Source organism: Pseudophryne corroboree, chromosome 1 (genome assembly GCF_028390025.1).
Source record: "Pseudophryne corroboree isolate aPseCor3 chromosome 1, aPseCor3.hap2, whole genome shotgun sequence".
In the NCBI taxonomy this organism is placed as follows: Eukaryota; Metazoa; Chordata; class Amphibia; order Anura; family Myobatrachidae; genus Pseudophryne; species Pseudophryne corroboree.
The window spans coordinates 275,553,497-275,576,204 of record NC_086444.1 but is presented as its reverse complement, the minus strand read 5'-3'; the positions used below and the strand labels follow the sequence as shown (position 1 = coordinate 275,576,204).

Genomic DNA, 22,708 nt, shown 5'->3' with positions numbered 1-22,708 from the left:
ATTTGTGCAGGAGGAGAACTCTGATTTTTCAAACCCAGGCTTCTGTTATGCAAATGAGTACCGTGCCCGAGCAAAGAATGTGTGTCAGAGCCCGCCCTCATGGAGATGTTTTCATGGAGACTGTGGAGGCTTTTCAAGATTACCAGTGGATGACGCACTTTCGCATGTTGCGTGCTACATTCCAATACCTGCTGGACATACCCCTGCACTTACTATGCAGACCACCCACTACCGGACACCCATCCAGCCAAGGAGGAGACTGGCCATTGCGCTCTGATGGTATGATACGCCAGGAGAGTACCGCACAATCTCCTGCTTGTTCAGTGTTGGGATCTCCACTGTCTGCAGAGTTATACACCAGGTGACGAAGGCTATTCTGGATACCCTATACTAATGGTTAATCTGCTGACCGCAAGGGCAGCGCCTAGATGACACCATCCAATGCTTCCTGCGGTGTGGGTATCCCCAGTGTGCCGGTGTCATCGATGGGACCCATATCCCCATCATTGCTCCCCGTGTCAACCCGGCGGATTATTATTATCGGAAAGGATGGCATTCCATCATCTTACAGGCTGTGGTCGACCATAAATACTGGTAAGCAAATTGTGGCGTAATATGTGTGGACTATAGTGTTTCTTTTTTTAAAGGTTTATTTAAATACTCTGTCAGTGTAGATTGTTGTCACCTGCTTCACCCCCATACCTGTTTCAGCAATGAATTATAGTGATACTCTTGTATTTGCTTTCAGAAATCCAAGACTGTGGATGGGGTGGACATCCCAGTCCACATTATCGGGGATGCAGCCTACCCGTGCTGGCTAATGAAGGGATTCACCCAGCATGTGCAGCTGTCTACCATCCAAGTGGCGTACACCCACACTCTGTTTGGTAAGGATGGTGGTGAATGCCTTTGGACGCCTGAAAGGACGTTGGCGCTGTCTCATGAAGAGAAATTATGTGGACCACCAATTTATGCCTCATGTAGTAGCAGCCTGCTGTATCCTTCACAACATGTGAGATACAGAAGGAACCATTTCTACAGGTGTGGACTGTGCAGGACCGAGAAGTGGCACACTCCTACTCTTGATTTGGCATCTTAATCTTTTTATTTTTTATTTTCATTTTTTTTTTATTCTTTGGTATAAATCGAACCAGAATAATGCACAGGCATTTAAACGAGCCAAACTTGGCCTTATCTGTAGGCCTTAAATTATAACGTGTATAACACATAGTAAACATTTTAAATAAACAACACAAAAAACCCAAACCCAACCTCAAATCCCACCCCACCCCCTTCCTAAACCTTAAAATTAGGACCTAATAAAAGGCCAAAAACGAGCAAAATTGAAAACAGTCAAAATAAAACACTGCCTATGGCAATTGGCTATATACTGGGTATTCAGAAGACTGTGGATTAGGGGGTTATAGTATGGACCTCTGGAATACTGTGGGTAACCATGCTCGGGGACAGGAGCGACCTGGATGCATGTGGCTACCCTGAATGCGGGGCAAGATGTGTTCCAGAAACTGAAGTTGCCTGGCTTGGTACTTGCGCAAGATGCTCTCTTGGTGGCCCATTATCTGTATTATAAAGGATTGCTGCATCTCTCTTTCCGCCTCTCTGAACCGTAGTTGGGCATCCTTCTGGTGCTGCATGTTGGTGTCCATTGTGCGCAGTTCTTCAACCAGCACCCTGGTCATTGCCCGTGCACCTTGCTCTATTTTGGTTACTTTGCTTTTCTTCTTGGGAACTGAATATACTGCAAAAGGAGTAAGAAGGAAAAAAGGGCATAAGAAAGTATTGGTGTGATCGCACGTGTTTGTGGCCTCCTCCTACCTGCACTTGATACACTCTGCGACAGTAAACGTTATGGCGGGGTTGTACTGGTGTTGTATAGGGCAGAATGGATGCAGAGCAATAGACTGGGGCTAGGGATCTTGTCATTGTTGTGGTACACCTGAGTGTACTAGCAGTGGTGTGATCGTACGTGTTTGTGGCCTCCTACCACCTGCACTTGATACATTCTGCGACAGGAAACAATTCATGTGTATTGGAATGCGGGTGCTTTGGGCAGAAATTATGCAAAGCAAGGGCAAATACTTACTTACTATTGGTGCGCATGACTGGAGGGCCGGGCCCACATCTGTGTTCTGGTCAGACACAGCGTCCGTACTGGTGTTGGCTATGCTGTTATCAATCGGGTTGTTGGAAGAGTCCAGATCGGGGTCGATTTGGGTCATCTGGGATTGGAGATGTAGGCACACATAGGCTACTGTCCATGCTGGACTGACTCTCAGAAGCAACCAAAATGGGTGATGGAGTGGCAGAGCTGGAGGATGAGAGGCTGATGGGGTCACTGAGCGCAGTGTTGCCAAAGACTGATGCGCACTGGTTGTAAAAGATCCAGTCGTGCCTTGCAGCCCCATTCTTGTTAAGGTTGTAGTCGTGGACCCTGTTAAATTGCTTTTTGAGCCATTTCAGCTTATTGAAAACTTGCTGCTGGTTCCGGATGATGCCCCGCGAGGCCAGGATCTTTGCTATGTTGTGGTAGACCTGGGCATCCTTGATGGTGCCCGTGATTTGGCGGTGGATCTCCTCTTCTCCTCTAATACTTAACAGCTCCATCACCTGCTCATTGGACCAGTGGTTAATAATGCTGCTGAGGTTTGTTGTGCCACAGAGCTGCAGTGTGTATCTGTCTCTGTGCTGTGTGATGGCTCTGCGTGACATCACCAGGAAGCTCCCCAGTATGTCCAATCAGTATGAGCAGAGGTAACCCGGAAAGGAGAGACATGTTCCTGCGCCGTTTACACCGGCCAGTAACTTGGAATGATACCGGGACCAACCCTGCTACTTTGCAGGGCGGAAATGCCTAAACAGAAATCCCAGGATTTTGGCCCGGGACCCTTTCACACCAGCGCTAGACCCGGGTCGACCTGGGAATAATCCCGGGATTTTAGGCTGGTGTGAAAAGGGGTATTACAGATATTAATTCGGTACTTCCCAACTGCCCCAATTTCAGCAGGATAGACTTACTTTTGAGGGAACAGGCTTGCACTCGGGTCATTCATGAAGATGGAGGCATATGGCTACGTAGTGTTCCACTGGAATGTGACCTTTACTGTTAATGGACAATTATCCTCTTCTATTACAACAGTACCACTTGGCTCAACTTATAATGTAAATCTATACAGGGGAACCTGATAATGTCCCACTAACAATACTCGTGGCTGATGTTAATAAAGCATCCCTGATCTAGGTCTTTCTGATTTTCTGTGCTGAAGAAAACTTTGACATGCACAATTCAGGAACTTACTATCCTGCAACATGTGACCTTGGCAAATTTGAAATAGGACCTGGCAAAAGATTTTGTCACTTTTGGCATGGTAAAGGACCTGCTTTAAAGGTGGGTGAGGTCTGTAGAGTAGTGGAACAGCTTGTAGTTTCCCAACACAAAGATGAATGTTTGTAGATTGGGCCCATACATTTGGGGAGCACTGAATTAAAAAGAAAAATGTAAGACGTTATTTTGCCCTCAAACATTTAGCCTTTTAAATCATTGAATCGTGTCCTGAGTATCCATTCCACCTTTTTAGAAGTCTTAATTCTGTACCATAGTAATTGATAGTAACCTTGGAAAGAGCTTGAGTCACTTTACACAGTGAACATAAATGAAAGCTGGCAGTGCTTATGATGCCCGATATTCACCTTGTCTCAGATGTAATCTTTGAAAGCTACGGGTGTTTTGCCACCTAGGTGGGATATGGGGAGGAAAGTGAATACTGTTGCCTGATGCACGCTCTGTGTTTACACTGCATTAGGCTAAGCCACATTTACAACTTTAAATCAGTTTATTCATTTTATATCGCACCCATTTGCAGCGCAAGATAAATTCAGATTTTACATAGTTTCTGGATTTTCTTTAATGCGTAGTACTATCTTTCAAACTGTTGTGTGGGTTGATTTTATACTTATGTTAAATATGGTGTATCGCTATCCTATAAAGCCCTGTTCCTGGCATATTACATTCCCATCATGTACTGCCTGGTCTTAAGCCTCTTGATTAACACCGATCCATATTGTCCAGTGCCAGACTTTTTCCTCACAACAGTCCTACTTTCTGGTGGCTTGTGATCTCCATGTTAGCAGGAAGCAGATTCGGGTTGCAGCAAAGTCTCCGGTCAGTGGCGTAAGTTTGTCCCAGTTGCCCGGAGGCAAGAAAAACATTGGTGCCCCCCCCCCCTCCCCTATATATCATCCGTGAGCCAATAAGATGCCGTTTTGAGATCCGAGTTAAACTGAACCCGCTCATCTCTAATTCTAACTATATGAAGCTACTACAAAACCATTGTAACTAGGCAGATCTATGTAGGGGTCCAACCACACACTGCATAGATCTGCTCAATCACTCACAATGCTGATCATTTCTCTGACAATTAATTTGCAAGTGTCATATCCAGGATTAGAATCCACCAACCTATTACACTGGAAGCATGCAGCTTACTGATGGAGATATCTGCTCCTGCATAGGAAGTATGAGAATTCTAACTATATGAAGTTACGTGTAATTGTCAGAGAAATAACTTCATATAGTTAGAATTCTCATGCTTCCTTTATAGGAGCAAATAGCTTCATCAGTAAGTTGTCTGCTTCCAGTGTATCTATAATAAAGAGGGTGTGATTTGTAAGGTGCAGTGACTAGTGGGGAAGTCGGCTACGGAAGAGATACCGGCTGCTGTCAATTAACTTAATTGATTAATGTCGCTGAACACACGGAGCAGGAGGAGAGGTGCCCCCCTTCAAAGCAGGAGCCCGGCGGCAGGTGACTCCGTTGCCTCCCAGAGTTCTGCCTCTGTCTCCGGTATAGTCTGTGGGCTGGTGAAATATTTGGATTTGTTGGCCAATTCCTCTCAAGCATCCTGATTACTGTAAACCACCCCAAGGTAACTTAACTAGGGAGAGGGTGTAAACTGGAATGGTGTGGCACTCGTTTGTGTTAAACAGTGTGGATGATGATAAACCTACATTTTTGTCTACTCTGCTGTTTAAAAAGATCATTCTTAAATTTTTGGGGTCAAAGGTGAGATGAGAAGATAGTTTTATATCTATATTTGTTTTTTTTTGCTGTTACTCTGTGGCAAAAATCTTGACCCTCTTCTAAATTAGTTGCTAAAAGTTGCACTACAACCTAGGAGAATATATAAATCTGTTTTGTTTTCTTAAAAAAACGTTAATTTTTTTCCCTCAAGGTGCACCCGCATCCAAGCTGTTAGCTCTGGAGACTGGAGGTTTTGTTCTCATGGCCTATGCTGAAACGATCTATAAGAGCCTGCTCTTTTGCCATTCGGTATATTGGTAGAAAAGTCTATTCCTCCTACGTTCTAGGACAACCAGGACTAGATTAAATTAAGGCTTGTGAGGGCCCACACCGATAAAATTGACAATCCGCTCACAGCAATTATTAAGGACAATTAGGGAGTTTGCTCAGCAAACGCCAATTGTGATGTCGTTAAACTAAAGGTGTGTGAAACCGCTAAAAGATTTGTCTTGCAAATATGTTATATAAAATGTTTGTTTTTTTGTATAGATGAATAAACAGTGTAAATAATACATTAACTAAATACAGTAAATTATTAACAGTTCATTTATTAAAATTCTTATGTATCACAGCAAATTCCTTTTGCGCTTTACAATTGGAAACAACAATGATAAAACAAAACTGGGTAATAACAAACAGTCATAGAGGTAGGAAGGACCTGCTCACAAGCTATGTTATCTATTGCATAATTTTCCAACCACACAGAAATGATGAATCTGGATCAGGAGGAAGGGAAAGAGAAAACGTGAGGATATATGTGGACTGTACAGAGTGGATGCAATTGGATAGGAAAGCTTATGAAGGTTATGTGAGCAGTTCTGGAATTTGATAAGCTTGCCTGAAGAGGTGAGTTGTTGTGTGTTGTTGTTTTTTTTTTTTTTCAGAGAACGCTGAAGATTCAGAGACTAGAGGAGTGTTTTATTGTCCGTGGGAGGGTATTCCACAGAGTGGGTGTAGCCCGAAGAAAGTCCTGCAATCTTGAATGGGAGCAAATGAGTGTGGATGATTGACATAGATCTTATGAAGAAATTGGGTTGGGAGATATTTTGAGATAAGTGAAGAGATGAACATTGACATGGTTTGGTAAATAGAAACTTTATGAGCCTGCCAGTACTGGCTATAAAATCAGAGCGTAGCAGGGCTTACACATACGACATGGAACATGTACATAGACCTACATACACAAATATACTTTGCAAATGTACCAAAGAATTAAAGCTTCTATCTTAATTATTGATACAATGTAACTGATTAATGAAAGCAGGTGCAATGTCAAAACATACTAAAACTTATGAAAACTGACAGACAAAAATGTGGTGTGTGGGGGTGGTTTAGGATGGCAAGAATGAGGAATTGGAGATCTGACATCCAATGATTATTAATTTCAATTGAATTGGTACATACCCTCTTCAATCGATGTATGTTGACCATATTAGATAAGTGATAAGGCTGTATCTGCCCACCTGGCTCTGCGAGCACGATTTCTGCTGTCCGCAATGTAATGTAGCTGTTTCTTTATAGTGATGCAGCTGGCATATATTCCCCCACTGCTGGCTGTGATGCTAGGCAGCTGTAGTTTATATTGATGCAAGCTCCCCTGCTGCCGGCCTTTATTAGTATGTCCCAGTCCAGGGCCTTTACTGGTTTAATTTGATTGCAGCTGCACTGATTGGCAGAGGTGCAGCATATTACATGTCGGCAATGTTGCCTGGCAGCACGGAAGCCGTGGCATTATGTGTGATGGCCCCTGGGCAACCGCCATGGGTGCCCCTTATTATCCAGCCCTGAGGGCAACATTTCTCAATTTGGGGTACAAGCACCTCCCTGGGACACTTGAATGTGATGTTCAGGGTACTAGAAAAACCTTCTGTAGTTGCGGGGGATACTGTACTTACACATGAGGAAAGCAGTGTTCTAGGGATATCGGCCCCCATGCATCCCTCATAACAGGCAGGAAAATAGTGACACGGTTGGTGACATTTCCTGCATAAAAGAGATTATCTGATTTAGTGAAATCCAGGTCATACCTGACACAGCGCCCCTAGACCTTGTGACTGATCTCCGACTATGATGTTGCATGTTAATATATTTTTAGCTGGTTCAAAATTAATATAGTTTAAAATTATTTCTCAGGTAGTCCTGTGGACTCCCGGAAGAGTAGGTAACCCTTCAGCATCCCGCTGACTTCCTAAATAAATGGGCTGGACAGGGAGCATAATGGCGCATATGCTGGGTCAGTGAGGAGGGGGTGGGCCAATATGAGGTAATGCTGTGAGAAGTGCTCCATCTTTGTCCTGCTTTTTTCATACACCCATGATTTGCAGCATTGTGGGGGCTTAATGATGTGCCTGCCCCCCCCCCCTCCCCCCCTCCCCCCCAATCCCTTTCCCAATCCACGACCAGCTGCAGCTCCCTTCTGGATACTCAGGAGGGAGAAAATAAATGCCAGCAAATATGCACAAACATTTTAAACTTAAACCCCCTAGGGGCATATTTGCTAAAGTTATTTTGTGGAAATAATACCCCCAAAACGGCTGATTTCCCACAAAATCTAAGCATCCCCAGGATGCAACAAGGAGGGACCACATCAGATATTGCCAGGTATCGACAGTGGCGCCTCAATTTCCCACCACAAAAGCAGCCTCATAAGCGCTGGGTAACTACTGTAATGCATATGTTAATGGAAAGGGATCCCCTGGATCCATCCCTGTTAATTCCCACTGATGCATGAGCAGGCTAATGGCCTAGCATGCTCTGTTCACACGCCAAGTCCAAACTTTAAAGCAAAGTGGTAGCAGTAGCCCTTACATTAATAATGCATGTGGTCACTTTCATGACTGCATTGCGAGCTGAGGTGGAATTAATACCACAACCGTGTTAGTACGCCCAATTTGTAAACTGATAAGCAACAGGACAAGTGAAAGGTGTGTTGGAAAAGATATGACATTCTAAATTTAATAATTCTAATTAGGTAATTAAGATGGGGAATCCTTTCTAGAAACCAATGCCATGATAGAAGATTCCTCATTTATTAGAGGTGTTAGATCCTTTATCATGTGCTGTTAGAAATGCACTCTGAGTCTGATTTGTATTTATTTAGCTGAACATAAGCACCTACAGGCGTAAACTAAATCCACAAACACTGGCTCTTTCTATTTGCGGACTCTGTCTTTATATTCTTATACCTTGTTTGTCTGCACAAAGCTAATACCTTAATGCTGATATGTGAGCATGAATAAAACAATGTCAAACATATTTACTGTAGTTATGTATATTGTCTTTAGTAAGGCTTTTTTGTTTCTGGCTATGAAAACTATTTTTTAACTCTCAGTTGTGTAAGATTTCAACTGCCTTAGAGGGGCTTTGACTTTGGAGTTCATTAATTAGTCTCAGACCAGGACAATTTTATTGGCTGTTGCAGCAAACTATTTTCTGCTGCGGGGTACACTGGGCTCCACAAGGATAGACATTGGGGTGTAGAGTAGGATCTTGATCCGAAGCACCAACAGGCTCAAAAGCTTTGACCTTCTTCCCAAGATGCATAGCGCCGCCTCCTATATCACCCCGCCTCCGTGCACAGGAGCTCAGTTTTGTAGTTGGTGCTTGCAGTGCAAGCATGTAACCGGAAGAGCTGCTCACAGCAGCTCTGGAAAAAGCTTTTTCTGAAAAAAAAAGACTACAAGGGCTGCAGCAGAGGCACAGATTGTGTTGGAGGTCAGTAGACATTGCCTGCTGCAGCTCCATCTCTCCCCCAGCGGCGCTGTACACTCCCGCGCCCTGGTTGCCGGGTACCTACAGCAGGTGGCTCCGGTTTTCTTCCAAGTTAGTCACACATGGCTGGGGCTCTCCAGGATCGCGTGGCCGCACTTCGGGAGGAGGTAAGTGGGTCCCGCTCGCGGGACCCGCACTTTATCGTGATCCGGCTGCCCGGTGGGAGGCAGGCCGCGCGCACTGGCGGTGGACACTGTGGCAGTACAGGCGATCCCACTAGATCACAAGGGCATGGGTGCAGGTCAGGTTTTATCTCTAAACCTTTTTACAAGTAGCCCGCAGTACCCAGTGGTTTTGCCAGCAGAGGGAATAAGGCTTAGACCTGGAGCCCCTCCCCCAGCCCCAGGGCGCCATTTCCAGTAAATGTTCCCGCCCTGGAGCTGCATATCTGTCTCTCCCTCACTCCCTGTCAGTGTCTGCGGCGCCATTTCTCTCAGCTGCACTGTTCCTGGGACTGCTTGGGCAAATCCACCTGTGTAAAGCCGCCTGGTTGTTAGCGCTGTGACTTTACATGACACTTTTTAGTATTCTACATGTCAATTAGACAGTGTTAGTTAAGAGAGTGCATTTAGTCAGGGTTCTCTGGTACAAGTACCATGTGATATACATCCAGTTCTTACTGTGCAGTGTTATCTGTTGACTTCATAGCTATATATATATATAAGCTGGTCCAGTGCAGTATTATTGTTAGTAATAACCTCTGCATTGTGTAACTGTGACTAGGTGTGTGCATTAGCTTGCTGAGTAGTTTCCATTTCGTGTCTCTCACTCAACTTGCTATCCCCATATTCTATAACCTGAGGGGGCTTGGTGCGTCAGGTTTTATAATTATATAGGATTTTCACTTTAATACGTATTTCTCTTACGTCCTAGAGGATGCTGGGGACTCCAAAAGGACCATGGGGTATAGACGGGATACGCAGCAGCTTGGGCACACTAAAAAGACTTTGGGTGTGAACTGGCTCCTCCCTCTATGCCCCTCCTCCAGACCTCAGTTAGACTTTGTGCCCAGGAGTTACTGGACACACACTAGGGGAGCTCTACTGAGTTTCTCTAGAAAAGACTTTTGTTAGGTTTTTTTATTTTCAGGGAGACCTGCTGGCTACAGGCTCCCTGCATCGTGGGACTGAGGGAAGAGAAGTCAGACCTACTTCTTCTTAGTTAAGGGCTCTGCTTCTTAGGATACTGGACACCATTAGCTCCAGAGGGTTCGATCACTTGGTTCACCTAGCTGCTTGTTCCCGGAGCCGCGCCGTCATCCACCTCACAGAAGAAAGAAGCCAGGTGAGTATGAGAAGATCCGAAGACATCAGACGGCAGAAGACTTCAGTAACGAGGTACAGTGCAGCGGTAGCGCTGCGCTCCATGCTCCCACACACTAAACCAACGGCACTCACGGGTGCAGGGCGCTGGGGGGGAGCACCCTGGGCAGCACGTTACTGGGGTCATTTGAGCTGGCAGACAGGCATATTCGGTGCACGGGCACCGTATTTCGTACCCCCGCCAGCATAATTTTTTTTAATTTTAGCAGGACTGAAGCGTGCCGGGAAGGGGCGGGGCTTAGCCACACAGCTCACCAGCACCATTTTCTCTCATTCACAGCCGCTGCAGAGACGCTGGCCCGGGACCTCCAGGCTCCTTACAAGTAAAAGGGAGCAAAACAGGGGGAGGGGGCACAGATAAATTGGTGCTTTTTTATTATTAAGGGCAGCGCTATCATCATATATTATTGTGGTGTGATATATGGGCGCTGGGGTGTGAGCTGGCATACTCCCTCTGTGTTTCTCTCTCCGGACTTCCCTGTGGGTCTGTCCCCTAATTTTGGGCTGTGTGTGTGTGTCGGTACTACGTGTCGGCATGTCTGAGGCTGAGTGTTCCTCCGCCGAGGAAGGTACTGGGGGCGCAGAAAAGGAGTTGGATATTACTGTCGGCACAGCCGACACCTGATTTGGTTACTATGTTAAGTACACTTAATGCAAATGTGGCCTCATTGTCTAAGAGGCTGGATAAATCTGAGTCTCAGACACAAGTATGGAGGAAATCCATGGAGGATGCTTTGGCTCAGGTGCAGACCCCTTCAGGGTCACAAAAACGTTTGTTTACCCAGATGGTAGATACGGATACCGACACGGACTCTGATTCCGATGTCGATTTCAATGAGGCTACTTTACAACTAAGGCTAGTTAAGAGTATTCAGTACATGATTGTGGCTATTAAAGATGTTTTACGTATCTCTGACGAACCTACTGTGCAGGAAACAAGGATTTGCTTATTTAAAGGGAAAAAACCTAAGGTAAAGTTTCCCCCCTCTCATGAAATTAATGCTCTTTGTGAAAAGGCTTGGGAGTCACCGGACAAGAGATGGCAGATTCCCAAGAGAATTTTCATGGCGTCTCCTTTCCCCTCTGATGACAGGGAAAAATGGGAGTCGTCTCCGAATGTCGACAAGGCTCTATCCCGTTTGTCCAAGAAGGTGGCGCTTCCATCTCCTGACACGGCGGCTCTCAAGGATCCGGCGGATCGCAAGCTGGAAACGTCTTTTGAAGGCCATTTTCGTAAATACGGGTGCATTGCTCAGACCTGCTGTGGCGTCGGTATGGGTGAGTAGTGATATTGATAAATGGGCTGATAATTTAGCTTCTGATATGGATACCCTTGATAAAGATAATATTCTTTTGACTCTTGGTTATATCAAGGACGCTGCAGATTACCTGAAGGATGCGGCGAGGGATGTTGGCCTCTTGGGATCAAGAGCCAATGCCATGGCGGTCTCGGCCAGGAGGGCGCTGTGGTTCCATCAATGGAATGCTGATGCCGACTCCAAGAAAAATATGGAAGCTCTTCCCTTCAAAGGTAGTGTCTTGTTTGTTGACGGCCTGGCTGACCTGGTGTCTACCGTGACTGTGGGTAAGTCATCTTTTTTTCTTCCTTATGTGCCCACACAACAGAAAAAGGCACCCCATCAGCAGATGCAGTCCTTTCGACCTAATAAATACAAACGAGGAAAAGGCTCGTCCTTCCTCGCTTCAAAGGGTAGAGGAAGAGGAAAGAAGTCGCCTGCAGGATCAGGCACCCAGGACCAGAAGTCCTCCCCCGCCTCTACCAAGTCCACCGCATGATGCTGGGGCTCCTCTGCGGGAGTCCGGGCCGGTGGGGGGCCGTCTCCGGATCTTCAGTCAGGTCTGGGTTCAATCAGCCCTGGATATTTGGGTCCTAGACCTAGTGTCTCAGGGGTACAAGCTGGAGTTTCAGGAGATGCCCCCTCACCGCTTTTTCATTTCGGCCTTGCCAGTGTCTCTTCCGGAAAGAGATGTGGTAAATGCTGCGATACTAAAGTTGTGTCAACAGAGGGTAATTGTTCCCGTTCCCCCGTCCCAACGGGGGGAGGGGTTCTATTCGAGCCTCTTTGTCGTACCGAAGCCGGATGGTTCGGTCAGACCGATTCTGAACCTAAAATCCCTCAATCCATACTTGAAAACTTTCAAGTTCAAGATGGAATCTCTTTGAGCTGTGATCTCCAGCCTAGAAGGGGTGGATTTTATGGCGTCAGTCGACATAAAGGATGCCTACTTACACGTCCCGATATATCCTCCGTATCAGGCCTTCCTGAGATTTGCGGTGCAGGATTGTCATTACCAATTTCAGACGTTGCGGTTTGGGCTTTCCACGGCCCCGAGGGTTTTCACCAACGTCATGGCAGAAATGATGGTTCTCCTTCGCAAGCAAGGGGTTACAGTTATCCCATACTTGGACGATCTCCTGATAAAGGCGAGGTCCAAGGAACAGTTGTTAAGAAATGTGGATCTTTCTCTGTCTGTTCTGCAACAACACGGTTGGGTTCTCAATTTGCCAAAGTCTCAGTTGATCCCGGCCACTCTGCTGTCCTTTCTGGGCATGATTCTAGACACGGAGTTACAGAGAGTGTTTCTTCCGGAAGACAAAGCTCTGGAAATACAGACAATGGTCAGGGAGCTTCTGAGGCTGACAAGTGTGTCGATTCATCAATGTACTCGGGTTCTAGGGAAGATGGTTGCGGCTTACGAAGCCATTCCGTTTGGCATGTTTCACGCCCGGGTGTTTTAGTGGGATCTGCTGAACAAATGGTCCGGGTCTCACCTGCACATGCACCGGAAAATAAGTCTATCTTCCAGGGCCAGGATTTCTCTCCTGTGGTGGCTGCAAAGCTCTCACCTTCTAGAGGGACGCCGATTCGTAATCCAGGACTGGGTCCTGCTGACAACAGATGCAAGTCTCCGAGGCTGGGGCGCAGTCACGCAAGGAAGAAATTTCCAGGGAAAGTGGTCAAACCAGGAATCTTGTCTCCACATAAATGTTCTCGAGTTAAGAGCTATTTACAACGGCCTGCTACAAGCGAAGAGCCTTCTTCGAGGTCGTCCTGTCCTGATCCAGTCGGACAACATAACAGCGGTGGCGTACGTAAACCGCCAAGGCGGAACAAGGAGCATGGCGGCTATGGTGGAGGCCACAAGAATCCTTCACTGGGCGGAACAGCAGCTGAGAAGCTGGGAAGCAGACTTCCTCAGCAGACACGATCTCCATCCTGGAGAGTGGGCTCTTCATCAAGAGGTATTTGCAGAAGTGACAAGGCATTGGGGAATTCCTCTGATAGACATGAGGACGTCTCGCCTCAACAAGAAGCTTCCGAGGTATTTTCCAGGTCGCGGGACCCCAAGCCAGTGCAGTGACTCCATCGGTGTTTCAGTCTGTGTATGTGTTCCCTCCGCTTCCTCTCATTCCAAAGGTGCTGAGGATCATACGACGAACAAGAGTTCAGGCAATTCTCGTCGTTCCAGATTGGCCATGCAGGGCCTGGTATCCGGATCTTCGGGAATTGCTTGTGGAAGATCCTTGGCTGCTTCCTCTAAGAGAGGACCTGTTACTGCAGGGGCCCTGCGTGTTTCCGGACTTACCGCGGCTGCGTTTGATGGCGTGGAAGTTGAGCGCCAAATCTTAGCTCGAAAAGGTATTCCTGGAGAGGTCATCCCCACTTTCCTTAAGGCTAGGAAGGAGGTTACGGCGAAACAATCACCATATTTGGAGAAAGTAAGTTTTGTGGTGTGAAATCAAAGCAGCTCCTGCAGAGGAGTTTCACTTGGGACAGTTTTTCAATTTTTTTGCAAGCAGGCGTCGATTTAGGCTTGAAATTGGGTTCCATCAAAGTGCAGATTTCGGCTTTATTTTCTTTCAGAAAGAATTGGCTGTCCTTCCAGAGGTTCAGACTTTTGTGAAGGGAGTGCTGCATATCCATCCTCCATTTGTACCGCATGTGGCGCCGTGGGATCTTGAAGTGGTGTTGCAGTTTCTTATGTCTCACTGGTTTGAACCTTTGCTTAAGGTTGAGTTGAAATTTCTCACTTGGAAAGTGGTCATGCTTTTGGCTCTGGCATCTGCCAGGCGAGTGTCAGAGTTGGCGGCCTTGTCTCACAAGAGTCCATATTTGATCTTCCATTCGGATAGAGCGGAATTGAGGAATCGTCAACAATTTGTGCCGAAGGTGGTTACTTCGTTTCACATTAACCAACCTATTGTGGTGCCTGTGGTTACAGATGCTGTGGCGGTTTCAAAGTCTCTTGATGTTGTAAGAGCTTTGAAAATTTAGGTCGCCAGAACGGCTCTTACCAGGAAAACAGAGGCTTTGTTTGTCCTGTATGCTTCCAACAAGATTGGAAATCCTGCTTCTAAGCAAACTATTACATGTTGGATTTGTAATACGATTCAGCAAGCTTATTCTTCGGCTGGGCTACCGTTGCCGAAGTCAGTAAAGGCCCATTCTACCAGGAAAGTGGGCTCATCTTGGGTGGCTGCACGAGGGGTCTCGGCACTTCAGCTTTGCCGAGCAGCTTTGCTAAGTTTTACAAGTTTGATACCCTGGCTGATGAGGACCTCTGTTTGCTCAATCGGTGCTGCAGAGTCGTCCGCACTCTCCCGCCCGTTCTGGCGCTTTGGTATAGACCCCATGGTCCTTTTGGAGTCCCCAGCATCCTCTAGGACGTAAGAGAAAATAGGATTTTAATACCTACCGGTAAATCCTTTTCTCCTAGTCCGTAGAGGATGCTGGGCACCCATCCCAGTGCGGACTGTTCCTTGCAGTTAGGTTGTTGCACAACCTCGTGAAACCGAAAAAAAACAGTATCAGTTATGTTCAGCTTGTTGCTGTTGTTAGTTCATACTGTTATCTGGTTTCACGCTACTCCAGTTGTACGGTATGTTTGTGGTGTGGGCTGGTATGTTTCTCGCCCTTAGTTTAACAAAAATACTTTCCTCGAAATGTCCGTCTCTCCTGGGCACAGTTCCTATAACTGAGGTCTGGAGGAGGGGCATAGAGGGAGGAGCCAGTTCACACCCAGTCAGTCTTTTTAGTGTGCCTAAGCTCCTGCGGATCCCGTCTATACCCCATGGTCCTTTTGGAGTCCCCAGCATCCTCTACGGACTAGGAGAAAAGTATTTACTGGTAGGTATTAAAATCCTATTTTTTCTTTGTGATTTTAGTCACCATATCTCTCCTGTATCTCTGCTTGTGCTGACTACACTGCGCAGGGGTTTGGGCAAGAGGTATTGTGCTGCTGACAATTGTACTGTGTTACCTGATACTGCAAGTTATATCATGTCTGCTTCTGAAGGTAACGGTTCTGTGGCTGAACACACTGCCGGTGTTGCTGAAGCCACAGATCCCTATGAGGAGACTATAGCAGCTGTGAGCTCTGGTTCTGGGGGCTCCTTGCCCCCCAGTGGGACTGGGGTACACAATGACCCACCGTGGGCTACTTTCTCCACGCTTCTACATACGCTAGTTACTAAACTAACACCCCCTATGGGACCTCCTATGCCGGTGCAACCGTATGTGGTCCCCGCAGCTAACCCGCCGTGGGCGGATAATTTGTCTGCTCAATTGAATAAGTTGAACCAGTCCTTGACTACTAAAAAGTCTGACCCTCGCTCGCCTAAGACCAAGGGGTCCTCTAAGCGAGCTCTTATCTCCTCACAATTTACTGCTGTCACCTCGTCTGATGAAGATGGCGTTTACACTGACCCCACAGATTCTGACACGAATACTGCTGATGGGGAGGGTAGTTCACATGTGGATGTTCCTGATCTTTTGGAGGCTATTAAATTGATTATACAGATTACGGATGATCCCGAGCCATCCGTCCCTCCTAAGAAACCAGATAGGTTCAAGCATCAGAAGGTGGTTAAACAAGTTTTACCTCACTCTGACCACCTAGTGGATATACGTTAGGAACTCTGGGGAAACCCGGGAAAGAAGTTTGTGCCTCAAAAGAAGATACTGGCTCGCTATCCCCTCGCGACAGAGCTGTCTAAAAATTGGGAAACGCCTCTTCCAATAGACTCGCATGTGGCTAGGATGGTTTTCTCAGCTCTACCTGTCACTACCATCACGTCTCTAAAAGAGCCTACGGATAAACGTGTGGAGGGTTGTCTGAAAGCGATTTACACCCTCACGGGTGCTGCACAAAGGCCCACTATTGCAGCAACATGGGCTGCAGGGGCTATTGAGTATGGGCCCTAGAGTTGGAAGCTGAAATCTCTTCTGACCATGCTAGACAATGCTTGTCATATACTGTCACAGCTTCTCACTATATTACAGAGGCGGCCTCTGATGTCGGCATTCTAGCAGCCAAGGCTTCTACTACATCAGTCCTGGCTCGCCGGATATTGTGGCTGAGATCCTGGTCTGTGGATCTGGACTCTAGAAAAACCCTGGAGGTGCTCCCTTTCAAGGGAGTTATTCTGTTTGGAGACTTAAATAAGATAGTGGCTGACTTGGCTACTTCCTGTCTGCCAAGTACCACTCCTACTGTGTCGAAGGCTAAAGGTACTTCCTTTCGCCCCTTTCGTCCTTAAGGTAAAGCAAAAGGTCAGGCGTACAACAAGCAGGCCCGCACTTCCAAACCTAGTAAGCCGAAGCCCAAAAGAGCCTGGGATGTCCGTCAGCCAGCGACCAAGACGGATAAGCCTGCCACATGACGGGGCGGGCCTCCTCCTGGGGGATCGGCTTCTAGGGTATACCCAGGAATGGTTGAAGACCACTTCAGATGCCTGGGTACGGGAAGTCGTCACTCGAGGTTACGCCATAGCCTTCAAAAACCGTCCCCCTCATCGATTTTGCCTGACAGACGTCCCGTTGGACCAGACAATGGCAAACCCTCTACATTCGGTGGTACAGACCCTCCTGCATACAGGAGTCGTAGTACAGGTGCCTCTTGCTCAGAGGGGCCGGGGGTACTATTCTCCGCTGTTTCTAGTCCCGAAACCGAACGGCTCCTCTCTGCTCAATCTCAAAGCATTGAACAGGTTTGTGAAAGTTTCCAAGTTCCGTATGGAAACTCTTCGCTCTATACTTCTGGCCTTGGGTACATGGTCTCCCTGGACATACAGGATGCTTACCTGCATATTCCTATAACAGTGTCACATCAGCAATACCTGAGGTTTGTGATTGGCAACCTCCATTACCAGTTTCGGGCGTTAGCTTTTGGTTTAACTACAGCTCCGCGAGTCTTCACCAAAGTTATGGCGGTGATGACGGTGGTACTCCGCCATCAAGGGGTCAGGATCCTGCCGTATCTGAACGACTTGTTAATCCTGACAAATTCCCCAGAACTTCTCCTACATCATCTGGATATGACTGTCTGGTTTCTACAAGCCCACGGGTGGCTCATCAACTGGAAGAAATCCTCCCTGGTCCCTGCCCAGAGCATGGTGCACCTGGTAGCGCTATTGGACACTCACAACCAGCGGTTGTTCTTGTCTCAGGAGAAAGTCCTGAAGCTTCAGGACAGGATTCGTTGCTTCCTTTCTCGTCCGCAAGTGTCGATACATTCGGCAATGCAGGTGCTGGGCCTCATGGTCTCAGAGTTCGACATGGTGGAGTATGCTCAATTCCATTCTCGCCCCCTCCAAAGGCTGATTCTAGCCAAGTGGGATGGCCTGCCTCACCGGATCAGGTCTCACATGATCTCATTGACTCCGGAGGTACGTCTGTCGCTGCACTGGTGGCTCCAGGACCAACGATTGTGCAAGGGCCGTCCCTTCTGGATATCCGACTGGGTCCTGTTGACGACAGATGCCAGTCTCAGAGGTTGGGGCGCGGTGCCTGAGCAACACTCCCTTCAGGGTCGGTGGAGCAAGGAGTAATCTCTCCTCTCGATCAACATTCTGGAATTGCGGGCGGTCTTCAATGCGTTGAACCTGGCCCAGCATTTAATTCAGAACCGTCCTGTTCAAGTACAGTCGGACAACGCCACTACAGTGTCTTACATAAATCATCAAGGCTGCACTCAAAGCCGTTTGGCAATGAAGGAAGTCTCACGGATTCTACATTGGGCAGAACGCCATCTACGGCCATAGCTGCAATATTCATTCCGGGAGTCCTGAATTGGGAAGCGGACTTTCTCAGTCATCAGGACGTACACGCTGGAGAGTGGGGCCTCCATCCAGAAGTGTTTCAACTCCTAGTGGAAAAGTGGGGCCTTCCAGACGTAGATCTGATGGCGTCTCGACACAATCACATGGTTCCGGTCTTCGGAGCAAGGACGAGGGATCCTCAAGCACCATTCGTGGATGCGCTGGCGGTGCCATGGAGGTTTCGACTGCCATACGTGTTCCCTCCGGTGTCACTCCTGCCCAGGGTAATTCGGAAGTTCAAGCAAGAAAGAGGAATTCTGCTTCCCATAGCTCCAGCGTGGCCCAGACGGCACTGGTTCTCAGACCTGCAGGGCCTATCGTCAGAGCGTCCAATTCTACTTCCACAACGCCCAGACCTCCTCGTTCAGGGCCCCTGTGTCTACCAGGACCTGGCCCGGCTGTCTTTGACGGCGTGGCTCTTGAAGTTTCCATCTTGAGGGCTAAAGGGTTTTCTGAGAAGGTCATTCAAACTATGTTGCGGGCCCGGAAACCGGCTTCTGCTCGGATTTGCCATAGGGTCTGGCATTCTTACTTTGTTTGGTGCGCATCTAACAATTATGACGCTTCCAAGTTTAGTACAGCCAAGTTGTTGGCCTTTCTTCAGCAGGGCCTGGACTTGGGCCTGCGTCTGGCCTCCCTCAAGGTTCAAATATCTGCCTTGTAGGTGTGGTTTCAGAGAAAGATTGCGACCTTACCTGATGTGCATACATTCACTCAGGGAGTGTTGCGTATCCAACCTCCCTATGGTCCCGCCTGTGGCTACTTGGGACTTGTCGGTGGTTTTGGAGGCGTTACAAGAGTCTCCGTTTGAACCTCTTGGTTCAGCCGATCCTAAGTGGCTTTCCCTTAAGGTGGTGTTTCTGCTGGCTATTCCTTCAGCTAGAAGAGTGTCGGATTTGGGTGCCTTGTCTTGTAATTCCCCATGTCTGATATTTCACGTGACCGGGCGGTTCTTAGGACTCGTCCCGGTTATTTTCCTAAGGTGGTTTCTTTGTTCCACCTTAATCAGGAGATTGTAGTATTGGCCTTTGCCTCTCCTGATCTGTCTCCCAAAGAGCGGTCTTTGGATGTGGTATGGGCTCTCCGTCTCTGTGAAGAGAACTGCTTCTGTTCGGAAATTTGATTCTCTCTTTATTCTGTTTGGGTTTCCCAAACGGGGCTGGCCTGCTCACAAGCAGACTTTGGCCAGATGGATTAGAATGGTCATTGCACATGCTTATGTGAAGGCTGGTCTCATAGCTCCTGCTCACATTACGGCCCATTCTACTCGGTCCGTGGGACCTTCTTGGGCGGCCCGCCGTGGTGCGACCCTTGAACAATTGTGCAAGGCGGCTACGTGGTCCTTAGTGGACATGTTCATAAGGTTCTATGCCTTCGATACTGCCGCTTCCCAGGATGCTTCCTTTGGACGCCGAGTTCTTGTGCCCACTACAGTGCGTCCCCTCCCATAAGGAACTGCTTTAGGACATCCCCATTGTCCATTCCTTGTGGAGCCCAGTGTACCCCGCAGCAGAAAACTAATTTTATGGTAAGCACTTACCTTTGTTAAAACTCTTTCTGCGAGGTACACAGGGCTCCACAAGGTACCAACCCCTGACGCACTTAGCTTCTTTGGGTTGGTATGGCATTAGCCGCTGACACTTCTCCTGTCGGGAGAGTGTGGTGTTTGTGGCAACTTGCAGTTGTCGTCTCTTTTACTTGCTACTGCATTGGGCTGGTTAACAAAACTGAGCTCCTGTTCATGGAGGCGGGGTGATATAGGAGGAGGCGCTTTGCATCTTGGGAAGAAGATCAAAGCTTTTGAGCCTGTTGGTGCTTCGGATCAAGATCCTACTCTACATCCCAATGTCTATCCTTGTGGAGCCCAGTGTACCTCGCAGAAAGAGTTTTAACAAAGGTAAGTTCTTACCATAAAACTCGTTGTTTTTTAATTTAATTTTTTTGTTTTGGGTTTTTTTTTTCCTGCATGACACCGTATTAAAGTTAACGGATTAGCTGTATTTGCAAACTTCAGACATATATGAATTTAAAATGTTGAACAGTTGTGCATTAGAACTGATGGCAGTGCAGCCCTAAAGCACCTAGTTTGTACGTCCAGATTATACCGCTAAAGTGGGTCGCACCTGGGACTTGTTCACAGGTCCTTCCCTGGTGCAACCCACTTGAGACCCCTTTCACATTGGCGGCACCAACCCGGCAAATTTCCAGGTTGGTACCAGGCGGAGGCTACTTCTGGAGATCAGATCATCTCCAAGCACCGCCTCTCCCTATAGTGTGAATGGGTCCCAGGTTGCATCAATCTGGAAACCCGTTAACACTACACCTGACCCAGTAATAATCTGGGAATAACCTTGCTTTATTCCCGGGTTGAAATACCAGGTCAAGCGACCCGGGAAATTGGAATACACCCCTTTCACACCGCACCTGTGTTACAGGAACTGTTTCGAAGGGCTACCAGGTAGAACCCAGTGGCGCTCATACAATTACGCTTGCCCAGCAGTCCGTTAGCCTCCTGCTAAGCTTCACCTTTAGCAGCCACCTTTCCAGGGTGAATTAGGTCCACCCTATCCTCTGATGCCCCCATGTCTTATGGATGGTAAAGGCAGCTATTGGAGGCTGGGCAAGAGTAAGGTATAGTGCAGAGAGACTCTCATCGGATGCAACCAAGACTGACTGCCCAGTTCTTAAACCAATATTTATAACAGGATGGAATCGGTGACTAAGCCAGTGGTTCCCAAACTTTTTTTAATCATGGCGCCCTAGAGTATCAGAATTTTATCACGCCACCCCTAGGCCAAAAGTTTATTTGAGAATTTTAGAAGACAATAAATTTATGTTTGTGTCATCCTTAGTTTCTTTAGTGTGTTGCAGGACAATGTTTGCTTCTGTTTGTCCTCAGATTTTATAATTGTCAGCCGCAAGCACTGGTTTTGTCTGTTACTTTGACCAAAAATAGTTTGAATTGGTCCTGGACCACCAATCCAAGGCACCCCTGCTAGTGTCCTAAGGCACCCCAGGGTGCCTAGGCACACAGTTTGGGAACCACTGGACTTAGCATTAATTGTATGAGAATGCAACAATGCACAGGGTGGAATAAGCGACTGAGTATATATTTATATAAATGCAACAATGCAGAAGATGGTAAACAAAAAGAGCAAAAGGTAATCATCATCTGTGTGGAAAGACCTGATTTCTAGGTGGACTGGATCTGATCAGGAACACTATCAAGACTAGGTAACCAATTTCAGGAACACATGGAGCTGACAGGTTCTCACACGTAGCAGGAACAATAATCAGCAGATTGGAAGTGACCAGGAAGAGAATTTATATGTGGCTGCTCCAATCAGCCCCAGGAATCCAGAGAGGTAATGATTAAAGTACATGCTGCTGAACAGCTAGACACACAGAGGCAAACTACTAATTATGCAGCAGCTGAGGCTGAACACAGGGATACATGCAGGAATCTAGCTGCTGGAGTGTAATAATACAGATGCGCCACTAGCAGCTTGTAACAACCTGGACCCACATCAACCTGGCAGTATACCTGGTTATTTGTGCGGTATGAAAGGGGTGTAACATGGCTGAATCGGATTTAAACGATCAGACTCTTGGGAAAACAAATAAGGTCCCTACGGTACGTAAGATAATAGCCAAAGTGTGGCACATAAATTCTATGGAATACATGATGAACATTTTAAGCAACTCTTCCAAAAGTTTTATTAAAACATGAGACTTATGGACTTCAAACTTTCAGACACACCCCAGCATTCCTATAAAACTGTCATGAATATTGTATACTTTAGTTCTATCCCTACGCATACATTGGGTTCTCCAGGCATAGGTAGAGTTTTTTATATAGGTGTCCAGTTGGGTAATGACCTTCCTTTTCTTTTGCACGGTGATAAAGTATCAACCAATCCGCTCCTAACTGTCATTTTTGAAACACAGTCTGTAACATGGCATTAAGGAGCAGATTGGCTGGTACTTTATCACCGTGGAATATATCACTCTCCAAGGCTTGATAACTCTGGACCTTATAGTGTCTAGGCCAGTGGTTCTCAAACTCGGTCCTCAGGACCCCACACAGTGCATGTTTTGCAGGTAACCCAGCAGGTGCACAGGTGTATTAATTAATCACTGACACATTTTAAAAGGTCCACAGGTGGAGTTAATTATGTCACTTTGATTCTGTGAGGAGACCTGCAAAACATGCACCGTGTGGGGTCCTGAGGACCGAGTTTGAGAACCTGTGGTCTAGGCAAACCAAATGGGTTGAGATATGAAGTGATTCTAACACAACAGTTGGATCATAGTTTAGAGATGTAAAAAATTTGCAAAGAGCTAAATTGAAAACTTGTTTGTCAGCCTATTTAAAGTGTGTGTATTTTTTAGTGT

General features: G+C 47.0%; 1 protein-coding gene across 1 annotated transcript in view; it reads left to right on the top strand.

Annotated features, from left to right (window-relative positions):
- Window positions 1–22,708, top strand: part of OSBP2 (oxysterol binding protein 2) — a 760,529-nt gene that overhangs the window by 103,214 nt on the left and 634,607 nt on the right. The gene's annotated exons all lie outside the window — the stretch shown is intronic.